This window comes from Paroedura picta, chromosome 4 (genome assembly GCF_049243985.1).
Source record: "Paroedura picta isolate Pp20150507F chromosome 4, Ppicta_v3.0, whole genome shotgun sequence".
Classification (NCBI taxonomy): Eukaryota; Metazoa; Chordata; class Lepidosauria; order Squamata; family Gekkonidae; genus Paroedura; species Paroedura picta.
Genome location: NC_135372.1, coordinates 103,438,916 through 103,451,223, shown reverse-complemented (window position 1 = coordinate 103,451,223; position 12,308 = coordinate 103,438,916). Strand labels below are relative to the sequence as shown.

The window sequence follows — 12,308 nt, the reverse complement described above, 5'->3', positions numbered from 1 at the left end:
AACCAGTGAGCCACAACTCCATCCTCAGGTACATGAGAAAGTCTTACAAACAATGATGACTCTGAACTTAGAAATTCAAGATGTTGCAAATCAGAGTAAAGAAACCAAGAATTTAAGATGCTGGATACCCTGAAGCAGGCTGATTCCGCCTGCAGACCAATAGTCTGCAGGGCAATAGTTTACTTTTAAACACACACATTCATTAATTTAATTTAATTTATGTAGTATGAATTACCTCTATCTGCAACTCTGGTGAGCCACTGCCAGCTAGAGTAGGCATTTCACCATTCTAAGAAAGTTATGTGCCTGTATAATAAGTCATGATTTGTTGTCTTTATCTTTAGTTGAAGCTAACATGGATAGCTTTCTGAAGATATTCCACCAAATTTGGCAAGAAAGTACATATATAATACTACAAAAACATTTAAAAAGATATACTACTAAAAAGCAGTGTAGATGTCAGTAACAATTATTGGGGGTATGCCAGCACACACAAAAAGACTTCACTGGCAGAAGAAAACAGTAGAGGAAGGGAGTTCCAATGTTATGGCACCATGACCAAGAAGGCTGTTTTTTGGGTTGCCATCTGTCTCACTTCAGATGGTGGGGGCAGCTGAAGCAGGACCTCTGAAAATGACTGTAGTGAACAGGTAAATTCATAAGGGAGAAAGCAGTCTTCAGAGTATGCTGGCCACAAATTATAAAGGTCAATAACAATTGGGCCTAGAAAAAAAAAACTGGGAGCAAGTGTAGACAGAACAAGACTGGGGTAAACCTTTAAGGCTTTGCTGCAGTTTGGATCAACCAGGTGATTGCCTTAGTCTGTCTCTCAGCATGCTTTGCTTAGTCTGGGAAGCTGTCTGTTAGTTGCAGACACTGTTCCCAGGAACAGAGCAGATGACCAGGGATCTCACCAGCCTGTTTTGACAGGGCCTCTAGCCTAGTGATATCGCCTGCACTTCTATATTCTCAGAGGGTAGTATGGGAGCTCAGCCCAGAGGGCTGGAGTTAGCTTCCATGAGGGGTTGAGCTGATGGATGGTATAGCTTTTATAATTAACCCTTCATTCTTTTAGATGTATATAGTTTCATATAACTTGGATTTGTATATTTTATGATATCACTTCTTTAATACTTAAGATATTTGTATTCTTTTTAAGTGCCTCTGAGACTTGGATAGTTCTATACTGCTGTATTTACTAAACTACAAATCAGGTAAAATAGTAGCACTGTTAGTGCAACTTTAAATGGAGTCTTAGGGTAATGGAAAACTTTATATAATCTAGGGTTGTGTGTAAACTTCATTGCTTTGGGATGAGAGATGTATCTCAGATGCTACTTTAATGCTTCTTTTCCATTGTTGAAATACTCCGCTTGGCCATGGTTTTTGCCAGTTGGGAACAGAGAGAGACCCTGGCCTCACCCAGGGGAGCAAGGGGCTTATCTAGTTTGTGGGAATTGCTGTAGTCAGGCCTTAGTACCATCTATTTTGCAATGTGTCTCTGATGTATGCACCTGTCAAATTATGCTTTGTATGGGAGGGGCTTGGATAGTATTTCGATTGTTTACAGTAATTGCCGTTGGCAATCCCTAGTCATTAGTCTTTCCTGTATCCATTCTGCATTTCCAATAAATCTCTGTTCGGATCCTGTCAGATGGGACGCTGTCAGTTGATACCTGACAGAAGCCTGGGTCCAGCAGCACCTACAAGCTAGAAACTTGCTGCAAGCTTCTAACCTGCCACCCCATCCAGAACAAGAAATATCCTAGTTTCTGGGTCAGAACTTCCCCCGCCAGTAACACCTCTGTTTTGTTGAGGTTAAGTTTCAGTTTGTTAGCCTTCTGTTCCGAAACGTCCTGCAGACATGTGTTCACAGTTTCCACAGCCTCCCTTGGATCTACTGAAGGATGATATAGAGCAGGGGTAGTCAAACTGCGGCCCTCCAGATGTCCATGGACTACAATTTCCATGAGCCCCTGCCAGCGAATGCTGGCAGGGGCTCATGGGAATTGTAGTCCATGAACATCTGGAGGGCCGCAGTTTGACTACCCCTGATATAGAACCTCTTCAGGTAGCTTCAGTCGTTTCAAAGACAGCAACATAGGCCACTTTGAATTTCCATTGTGAAGAAATGGAGGGTAGAAATGGAGTAAATAAATAATTTGGGATTTCAGCCAGTCTAGTTCTTTCCCTACTTGTGTAAACATATTGTAACCATGCTCAGCTTTCTTGGAGCGGTACACATCAAATAAATCAACATATATAAAAACAACTCTATAAATTCTCTAAAATTTGGCATCCCATACATCCCTATATCACCCACATTGCCATCTAGTTGCCAGAAGTAGATGGTGCAGGAGAGTGTTTTGGGGGGGCGGGCGTGGTTCTTGGATGTTCCTGGCAGCCCAGCCTCAACCAAATGTGTGGTTGAAGTATTCCATTTTACAGGCCATGCAGAACTGAGTAAGCTCCAACAAGGCCTGTGTCCTCATTCCACCAAGTAGGGGCCAGAACCACCTCTCATGGGCCAAAGATCACTAGTCTGTTGAAATTGGCAGAGTGCAAAGCTGTTTAAGAGGCATACTTGGAGAGGCAGTCCCTCAGATAGGCTGGGCCCAGACCCTGAATTGCCTTAAAGGTCATAACCAACAGCTTGAACCTAATCCCATACTCCACTGGAAGCCAATATAGCTGCCTGAGCACTGAGCATTTGGTTACCCATCAGGAGGCAGAGTTAGGTGTCATTTGCATATTGATGACACTGAAGTCCATACCTCTAGACCAGCTGGGCAAGAGGGCACATGAAGATGTTAGATAATGTTGGGTAAAGGACTGCCCCCTGGAGGAAGCCACATTAGAGCATCCAACAAAGGGATTGGTCCTCCCCGGCTGTGACTCTTTGTCTTCGACCCTGGAGGAAGGACACTAGCCACTTTAGTGCTGTCTTCTGAATGCCAGTGTCAAGGTGGCATACTAATGGTTCGTGATCAACAACATTGAATGCTGTCGTGAGATCTAACATCATGAGCAGCGCTGATCCACCTCCGTTGTCTGTGAAAGTCATCCACCAAGGTGGCCAGTGACATCTCCACCCCATGGCCAGGGTAGAAGCTGCACTGAAAGAAATCTTGGATCAAAGCTTACACCAGGTATGCTAGAAGTTGGTCCATTCAGCCACCTTACCCAAAAATGCTAGATGTGAGATAGGATGGTAGCTGGTGGGGACCTGCGGATCCAATTAAAATTGAAAGGGTACAGAGGAGAGTGACAAGGATGATCTGGGGCCAAGGGACCAAGCACTATGAAGATAGGTTAAAGGAATTGGGAATGTTCAGCCTGGAGAAAAGGAGGTTGAGAGGGGACATTAGCCCTCTTTAAGTATTTGAAAAGTTGTCACTTGGAGGAGGGCAGGATGCTGTTTACGTTGGCTGCAGAGGAAAGGACGTGCTGTAATGGGTTTAAACTACAAGTACAATGATATAGAGCCTCTTGTGGCGCAGAGTGGTAAGGCAGCAGACACGCAGTCTGAAAGTTCTGCTCATGAGGTTGGGAGTTCAATCCCAGCAGCCAGCTCAAGGTTGACTCAGCCTTGCATCCTTCTGAGGTCAGTAAAATGAGTACCCAGCTTGCTGGGGGGGGGGGGGGGGGGGTGTAAACGGTAATGACTGGGGAAGGCACTGGCAAACCACCCCGTATTGAGTCTGCCATGAAAACGCTAGAGGGCGTCACCTCAAGGGTCAGACATGACCCGGTGCTTGCACAGGGGATACCTTTACCTACAATGATAAGGCTAGATATCAGGAAAAAAGTTTCACAGTCAGAGTAGTTCAGCAATGGAATTGACTGCCTAATGAGGTGGTGAGCTCCCCCTCACTGGCAGTCGTCAAGCAAAGGTTGGATGCACACTTCTCTTGGATGCTTTAGGATGCTTAGGGTTGATCCTGCATTGAGCAGGGGGTTGGACTAGATGGCCTGTATGGCCCCTTCCAACTCTATGATTCTAATGATGGCTGAACCACAACCCCCTTCAACCTTTCCTTCATTGTTTTTTCATTGTGCTTTAATCAGCACAGTAACAATAATGAATAAGAAAAATTAGAAGACAGCAGTAAATACAATTACAGTTGCTTGATATAGACAATTATGAATATAGACAAGATAAACTTATGATATAGACAATTACAGTTGCTTGATATAGACCTACTTATGAATAATTTGAGATACAACTAGCTTTTGAAGAAGGAGGGGTGTATGTGTATGAGTTTTGCAAACATTACAAGTTGCTGTGAGAAATTTAGCAAGGTATGAACTTTATGCAGGAACCTAATAGAGAAGTGGGGCCCATTTTTACTTGCAGGACATTTTTCACATTGAAAAGCATTCAAAAACGGAAGGCTCTTCCGGCTGTCTGCAGTGGTTTAGTCCTGTCTACCACCTCAGAATTCTGTCACCTCATTCTGCTGAATATAGATCACACCTCAGTCTCTGGATGAACAGTGTAGATCTTCAAGACTTTTCCAATCCAGAGATGCAGCACCATCAGAAGAAACATGTGTCTTCAGTACTATTAGTTGCCATTCTGGGTCTTCAGTGTAGTGCTAATTTGGCTTTTGAGTGTTCATGTAAGACCAATTCTGCTGTTCCTATTTCCCACACAATTCAATTATCATTGTCTTTAGCACCAGTCACTGCTATCTTTGTTGTTAGGTGCGAAGTCGTGTCCGACCCATCGTGACCCCATGGACAATGATCCTCCAGGCCTTCCTGTCCTCTACCATTCCCCGGAGTCCATTTAAGTTTGCACCTACTGCTTCAGTGACTCCATCCAGCCACCTCATTCTCTGTCATCCCATTCTTCTTTTGCCCTCGATCGCTCCCAGCATTAGGCTCTTCTCCAGGGAGTCCTTCCTTCTCATGAGGTGGCCAAAGTATTTGAGTTTCATCTTCAGGATCTGGCCTTCTAAGGAGCAGTCAGGGCTGATCTCCTCTAGGACTGACTGGTTTGTTCGCCTTGCAGTCCAAGGGACTCGCAAGAGTCTTCTCCAGCACCAGAGTTCAAAAGCCTCAATCCTTTGACGCTCAGCCTTCCTTATGGTCCAACTTTCGCAGCCATACATTGCAACTGGGAATACCATAGCCTTGACTAAACACACTTTTGTTGGCAGGGTGATGTCTCTGCTTTTTAGGATGCTGTCTAGATTTGCCATAGCTTTCCTCCCCAGGTGCAAGCGTCTTTTAATTTCTTTGCTGCAATCCCCATCTGCAGTGATCTTGGAGCCCAGAAAAAAAACTGCTATCTTATGTTGCCCCTAACTATGGGTACTATTTGGAGAACCAAAATAACAAAAGAGAAGAAGGAAGAATTATTAATGTAATACTCAAATGTTTCATCAAATTTCTTAAGCTGCAGATGATTTTACTGTTCTTGGATTTTCTGAATTGCTTTATACAGTGAGACAGCACATTTTAATGGCAGTTCTCTGTTCACTTTCTCTATGTCTTTGTCTCAAGTAACTTTTTCTAGATAACTCCCAGATAGATACTGTAGAGAATGTGAATGTAAGTATGTTGAGTTATAGAATTCTACTTAAAGGTTTCAGACCAGTTCTACTATTTTATATTGTTACTCCCTTAGAGATTTAGACAGACATTTTCTTTCATGGAGCCTGTAATTTACCAATAGCAGAAAGTGTAAATGTGCATGTAACAGCTATTGCAGTGGTTGCTAATGAAAAATATCTGCAAACGAACTCTTGTTTTGGCTGGAAAGCAACTCTCGGGCCCATCCTAGCTTCCAAGTCATACATTTTTTTTGCTTTTTGAGCTGTATCATTCTCCAGCATATTAACTGTAGTTAACAAAACTTCTAAAATCTACTCCTGCTTTGCCATTTAAAATTACAATACTGAAGTAAGAGTTTCATCCAGAACCTTTCAGTAAGCATTCTGAAACATTTTATTGAGAACAAAAGGGTTTTTCTGTTGTGTTAAACTATGCCCTGAAGGAATACAAAATGTTAAACTGTGGGCAAAGGCAAATGAGCCACTACTAAGTAAGCCCTGATCTATAGGCAGGGGGTTGTGAATAGCACCCCCTGGCACATTTTGGAATTAATCTCTTTTTCCTTGGTCCCAGAAAACATGTTGAAAAAGACTATCTGTGACCTGTTCATGCTTTCACACTGGTCACAACTTTTCTTGATGCCCTTGTTTCATCTGCTGAGGGAGTTAAAAGACAAAAAAATACTTTATTTTGTTTTGCTAACTGTTAGATATTCCCCTTCCTCAGCAGAATGTAAGGATGATATTAATTTGGTATTGGGCATAAACTTGTGAATTATAGGACAGACCAAGCCTGAACTCTCCTCAGGAGCTAAAATTAATAAATGGTGGCTATTATACTTTGTCACATTACGAGAAGACAAGATTCACTGGAAAAGACAGTAATTCTAGGAAAAGAAGAAAAGAGGAAGACACAATGAGATGGATTGACTTGGTAAAAGAAACCATGGTCCTCATTTTGCAAGACCCAAGCAAGGCTTTTAATGATGGGATGTTTGGGGGTCATTAATTCATAGGGTAGTCATAAGTTGAAAGTAGCTTGATGAACCTTAACATAGAAACACATTTCTCCGCCCACCCCCAAATAACTGGCTTGTGTTAAATCAGTGGTTCTCAACCTTCCTAATGTCGTGACCCTTTAAAATAGTTCCTCATCTTGTGGTGATCCCCCAACCATAAAATTATGCAAATGTTCTTTTACAGAAATTAAACCAAAACTGACCAATGGCGTGAAGATCCATTGTTCATGATTGTATATAAATTGTTCCCCCCCCCCCCGTGGTTTCTGAGTTCAGTTCTGCTTCTTTCCCCGTCAAGCTGCGCTGCCACCTGGAGCTCCTGGCAAGAGACTGCACTGCTGGAGTGGCTGGTGGCCGAGTGTGGGCGCCTGCAGGAGGCAGCACCCCCCCCCCCAGCCAAGCTGCTCACCCTGCCGCAACCCTTGTGAAAGGGTCATTCAACCCCCGGCTTGAGAACCACTGTGTTAAATGGATAAAGTAAACATTTTATTGTCATGAACTTGTATAAGTAAAGGCATAATGTGTGCTAACTGAAGCTTGGATCAGCCAAGACAGACCAACATTCTATAATCAACAACCAGCAAATGCTGGATGACTCACCAAAATTTGGCTCAAGCTTCATAGGCTGCCTTCTGACTGTACCTGGACAAATGAATCCAAATTTCTAACACAATACGTAATAGAAGTGTTTATATCTGAAATATTTTCTGCACACACATAGCCTTTGTAAATAGTTATTATACCACATTTTAATGAATAACAGTTCTCAAATGGTAAGTATTTTGTGGCACAAAGTTATTTGCTGGAATTATTTGTTTATGAAGTATAAATCAGTTCAAGCTTTATGTCTCTATGTTGAATTTCTTTTTGTCTGGTTATTTCCCAGTTGGGCCATTCATTTCCCAGGCGTTTCAGGTTGTTTTTTATATTATCTGAATGGCATGGTTAGTAGCATAAGGAAACGTGATACTATAAAACCAGCATCAGTTTGTTTTTATATTAATTTTAATTTATTTATATACATTTGGGCACAATTCATAGATATAAGTGTGCATTAATCCTGTAATAATCAGGAAGGCCATATAAGAGTGGCGCATGATGGGCTTGCCTGGTACAGCAATGCAAGAAGGCTCATAGGGTGATTGGCGCTTTTCTTGTGTAATCTTCCCAATCCTTGCATTACTAGAATAGTCTGGGAAGCAGCCTCACGGAAGCAGCACTATTTCTACTTTAATAATTTAAAAACCATGACAAAGAGGTGTTGGTGGGGAGAGGTAATAGCACATAGTATGTTATAATACCAGTGAGAGAAGGCCAGACAGCTATGTACTGAATCTAGCAGTGGTCCTCAACCCTCAGGCTGGGGACCGGGACTGGTCCATGGATCAGTCAGTACCAGGCCCCAGCTGCTCCCTCGGGGGCTGCCCTGCCACTCTGCCGCCGGCTCACCTTTGGTACTCTCCAGCAGATGCCATGGCTGGGGCTCCCCCTTGGCGTGACACTCACAGCTGCTGCTGGCAGCGACCTCCAGCGGGCAGTGAGAAGTCAGGGGCACCGGTGGGAAAGCAAGTGGTGCAAGGGCTCAGGCGATGGCGACGTCCCTCGGCACAAGACCACACCCTCCCCCCGGCCCTCAGTAAAATTGTCAAGCATTGACCGGTCCCCAGTGATAAAAAGGTTGGGGACCACTGTACTATGGGATGCTCTCATAATAAGAGATAGAACTGTTGGTTTGGGGTGCTGCTTCTCACAAACATTAAAACATCTATAAACCTGTCTGTAATTATTTGTGTTTTTCATGCTTACTGGCAAGTTGTTTCCTCTAGGTGCGACTCCCTGAAAGTCCTCAAGAGGCAAGTGTGGATGCTAAGATAAGCTTTCACTTCATTTTCTCAATGGCTTATGGCATTTCAGCCACAGACATGTGAACAGAGCACATGGCCTTTCTATTTCATAACCTCTTCAGCTGGTCTTATTTCAGTTAAAGAGGAAAAATGAGGTACTACAGATTAGCTGTTGCAAAACATCGTACGTGGCAGCATGATGATTTGCATATGTGGTAGGAATCCAGGAAGGCGTCATCACCCAGTTCATGTTGACATTTTTCATGTCCTTTTAAGGAGTTGACGAGGAGGAGGAGTTGAGAAGGGAGTCAGAGAATAGGCAGCTTGTATCTTTGTTGAAAAATAAGATATAAAGTATTTGTTATAAATGTGATTTGCAACATAAAATGGAACATTTTTACTTTAGTTCTTTTGAAATGCCATCTGTCTGAAGAATACTTGTTTTAAATATAGCTTGCAGGTACCTTTTATACCAACTCTTGTATCATTAAAGAGCTGGTTAAAAGCTCTGTGTTATACCAAAGGACGATGTTTCATGCCAACAAGTTTAAAGCCATGTAACCCACCTTCCTTGATGTACTGCAAGAAGGGCATTCGGCTTGAAATGCCTCCAGGACACCAACATTTCATTTTGCTTTCCTGCTCCAGTTTTTTGTTTTGGAAACCTGCCTTCTAAAGTGTTCCATCTTCTTGTCAACTGCATTAAGCCAAAAAAGTGCCCATCCTAATGCCAAAATTGCTAACTGTTGGCTTTAAAAATCCTGAGATTTTTTAAGTCATTTCTCATTTTGTCTTTAAGTTTATAAACCAATAAAACATTTGTGGGTCATCTTTCATTAGGTTTAGTGTCTTTGTGTTTTATACTACCTCCCCTTTATGCCAATAAAGGTATTGTATGTTACTACCTCCTTATGAAGTCCCTCACAAATATTCTCTGAGGCATTATCCTATATTTTTCAAGTCACTAAAATGTAAGGTCTCTGGATAGTTCAGCCATTATGACTGCTGCAGAAATAATTCATGACACACCAGCATTTCCTGCAACAAAGTGACATGAAATTTTTTAAGATAGGTAAAACGTTTTTTTTCCTAAAAAGTCATTATATATTATTTATAAAGCAAGAGCTCAATGAAAACTGGATTGCTGATAGAATTACATTGTTGCTGTTCATCTTCCAAAGAAGCTCTTATGAAGTTTTTTCTGCATAATGGCTACCTCTTGTGTTTGTTGAGTGCTATCAGATCACCCAACTTATGGCAAGGCAATCCTATGAACTAATGGCCCCCAAAACTTGCTCAGGTCTTGCAAACTGACTGCTGTGGCTTTGTTGATTGAATCAGTCCATCTCTTCATTACTGCCTTCAACTTTTCCTAGCACTGTTGTCTTGTCTGTTGAGTCTTGTATTTGCATGGTGTGACCAAAGTATGATTGCAATTTAGTCATTTTAGCTTTCAGGGAGAATTCAGGCTTGATTTTAGCTGACTTACAGCGATCCTGTGGGGTTTTGAAGGAATATTTTGGTAAAATTCAGCAAATGAAGCATGCTTTTTCTGCAAGTTCAGTTTAAAATAGAAATGTGGTTTGAAATAAAAATTCCTTATGAAACTTATTGTCACCACCATTTATTATGCTTCTATCAGGTGTTGTGCAAAAATTAAGCCCTGTAATGATGGAAAGTCAGAGATAATTAAGTTGGAGCAGTCAAAGGAGTAGAGGATAAGAGTTTTTGTCAGGATTGTGTATGAGAGGGACTAATATTATTACACTGTTCAAGGAAAAGAAACATGTCAGGCAATAGGACAGATATGAGGAACAAAGAATAGTATGCAATTGTACAAAAAGCTGGTTGGTGGTATAATTGTCAATGGATAAAGAGAGTATTCAAGGAAAGGTAGGCTGGAAGAAAAAATCATTTTTGACACAATTAGACAGCAATGAAACATTCATGCAGAAATAGTAGATACAGGTAGTTGGAAATATAAATTTAGAGGGAAAGAAAATGTGCTATGGTGATCTTACAGAGATGGGTGTCATTGGTATAAAAGAGATCTTGAAAGCCCTAAGACTTAATGAGATCTTCCAAGCAGAGAGCAGAGAGAGAGCTTAAAATATTTATGTTTCAATTTATATCCCGCCACTCCCAGCAAGCTGGCCCGCAGCAGGTCACACTAAAAACCCAATAATACATAGAATATTATCCCATTAAAACGCCCATTTAAAAAAAAACTATGGCGGCAGTAATCCCAAATCCCATAGCACTTATTGTTCAGTCTCAGGGACTACCTCTAACATACTGAGAAAGAGCAGAACTAGCCATATAATGGAAGTATAGGGCATAAAGGAAGAAGATTAATTGTACTAGAGGTAGAAGAGAGGTCAAGGAGGAAGAAGAGTCCTGAAAATCGGTCTTTAATATTGATAAAGGGTTATCAGTAATATAGGTGAGGGCAGTCCTGGGCACACTCAGATTATATGAGAAGAAAGGAAGCAGAAAAATAGAGTGGGAATAAACAAAATACACCTGGAATTTAGAAGCAAATGATAGAAGAGAAACTGAACAGTAATTATTGGACTTTAATGAAGCAGGAAGGGTTTTTTTTTACCAATTTTTGTTTAAATAAAAAAGTGTTTGAATATAGTAATAAAAACAAGAGAAATGTAACTCATGTGATGAGGGAAGATGCTAGTGAGAGAGAAAGTGATAAGTAAGAGGGGAGAGGGTCAGGGGAGCGCAGGGAAAAGATAAAAAATATAATCAACTGATCAAGTGAGTTGCATGAGAAGAATGAGGGAGGAAGAGAAATTGACAAGATCTGAAAGCCAAAAGGCAAAATACATTTTTTCTTTTGTTCTTTTTTTAAAGATTGGCTGGATAAAATGTCCAGAAGCACCGAGCTACAGTGAAAAAGAAGAATATGGATTATAGGAGAAAAACTAATTGATGTATTGTCCTGCATCTTGACATGTGAAAATAGCCATCAAGTAGTCGTATTTTGGCGAATAGAAGGCGATTCAGATGGAAGGTATAACTGAATACTGCTTACATAAAAATCATATAGCAAATGAAATGAAGAAACATGATGTGAGAATAATTTTTTAAAAGTAGGATCCCAAGACCTTTAAGAACACCAGCAATAGAAGAAAAAGAAGACAAATATGACCCATTAACCAAAACATAAAAGATATTGGCATAAGACTGAAACAAGGAAAGGACTGAACAAATAAATAATGAAGAAAAACAAACACAGCCTGGATCTAGAGTAGGGTGCTGAAGAAAGGTCCATGAATAAAAATATATTGAAGTAGAATGACACAGACCAAAAAGGGTCAAGAAGAGAGGTAGGGACAATACTGAGAAGAAATAACATTTATATTTATGTTATGCCTCCTCTCTAGGAACCTGCCAGAGGCAGCTTACAAAATAAAAATAATAATAATATAACAAATCATTAAAAGTTCTTGATTAAAATTGACCATTAAAATATAAGGAACTTTGACAGAAATGAAAGAGAAATAAGATAATAGTTGGACCAGGGATACCCAACATGGGGCCTCTGGGCACCATAGTGCCTCCCAACAAGTGTTTGTGGAAGGGTCGGACCAAGTGGGGCTTTTGCCCAGCTTAAGATTTGAGATCTGATTGGCTGTGCAGATTTTTTAAAACATTGGTTTGGCAGCAGCTATCACCGTAGCCCATGGATCTTCACTATGTGACTTAAGGCAAGATGTAGCAGCTATTTTGTGTGACTGATTCCACCTCCTGCAGCAGCTGCTGTGTAGCTGCTCTACCACAGTGTGTCAAAATTACAACGGCACCTGCCAACTTAGAAAGGTTGGGCACCTCTGAGTTAGATGATCCAAACTCTTTTTTTTTTAAATTAG

At 41.2% G+C, this 12,308-nt stretch overlaps 1 long non-coding RNA gene across 4 annotated transcripts in view; it reads left to right on the top strand.

Moving 5' to 3' along the window:
- LOC143836064 (uncharacterized) overlaps window positions 1-12,308 on the top strand; it is a 34,226-nt gene that overhangs the window by 16,209 nt on the left and 5,709 nt on the right. For all 4 annotated transcript variants that reach the window (XR_013230481.1, XR_013230478.1, XR_013230479.1 and 1 more), the window contains one exon: window positions 11,290-11,449. This is a non-coding gene — a long non-coding RNA (uncharacterized LOC143836064). The remainder of the gene's footprint in view (window positions 1-11,289; window positions 11,450-12,308) is intronic.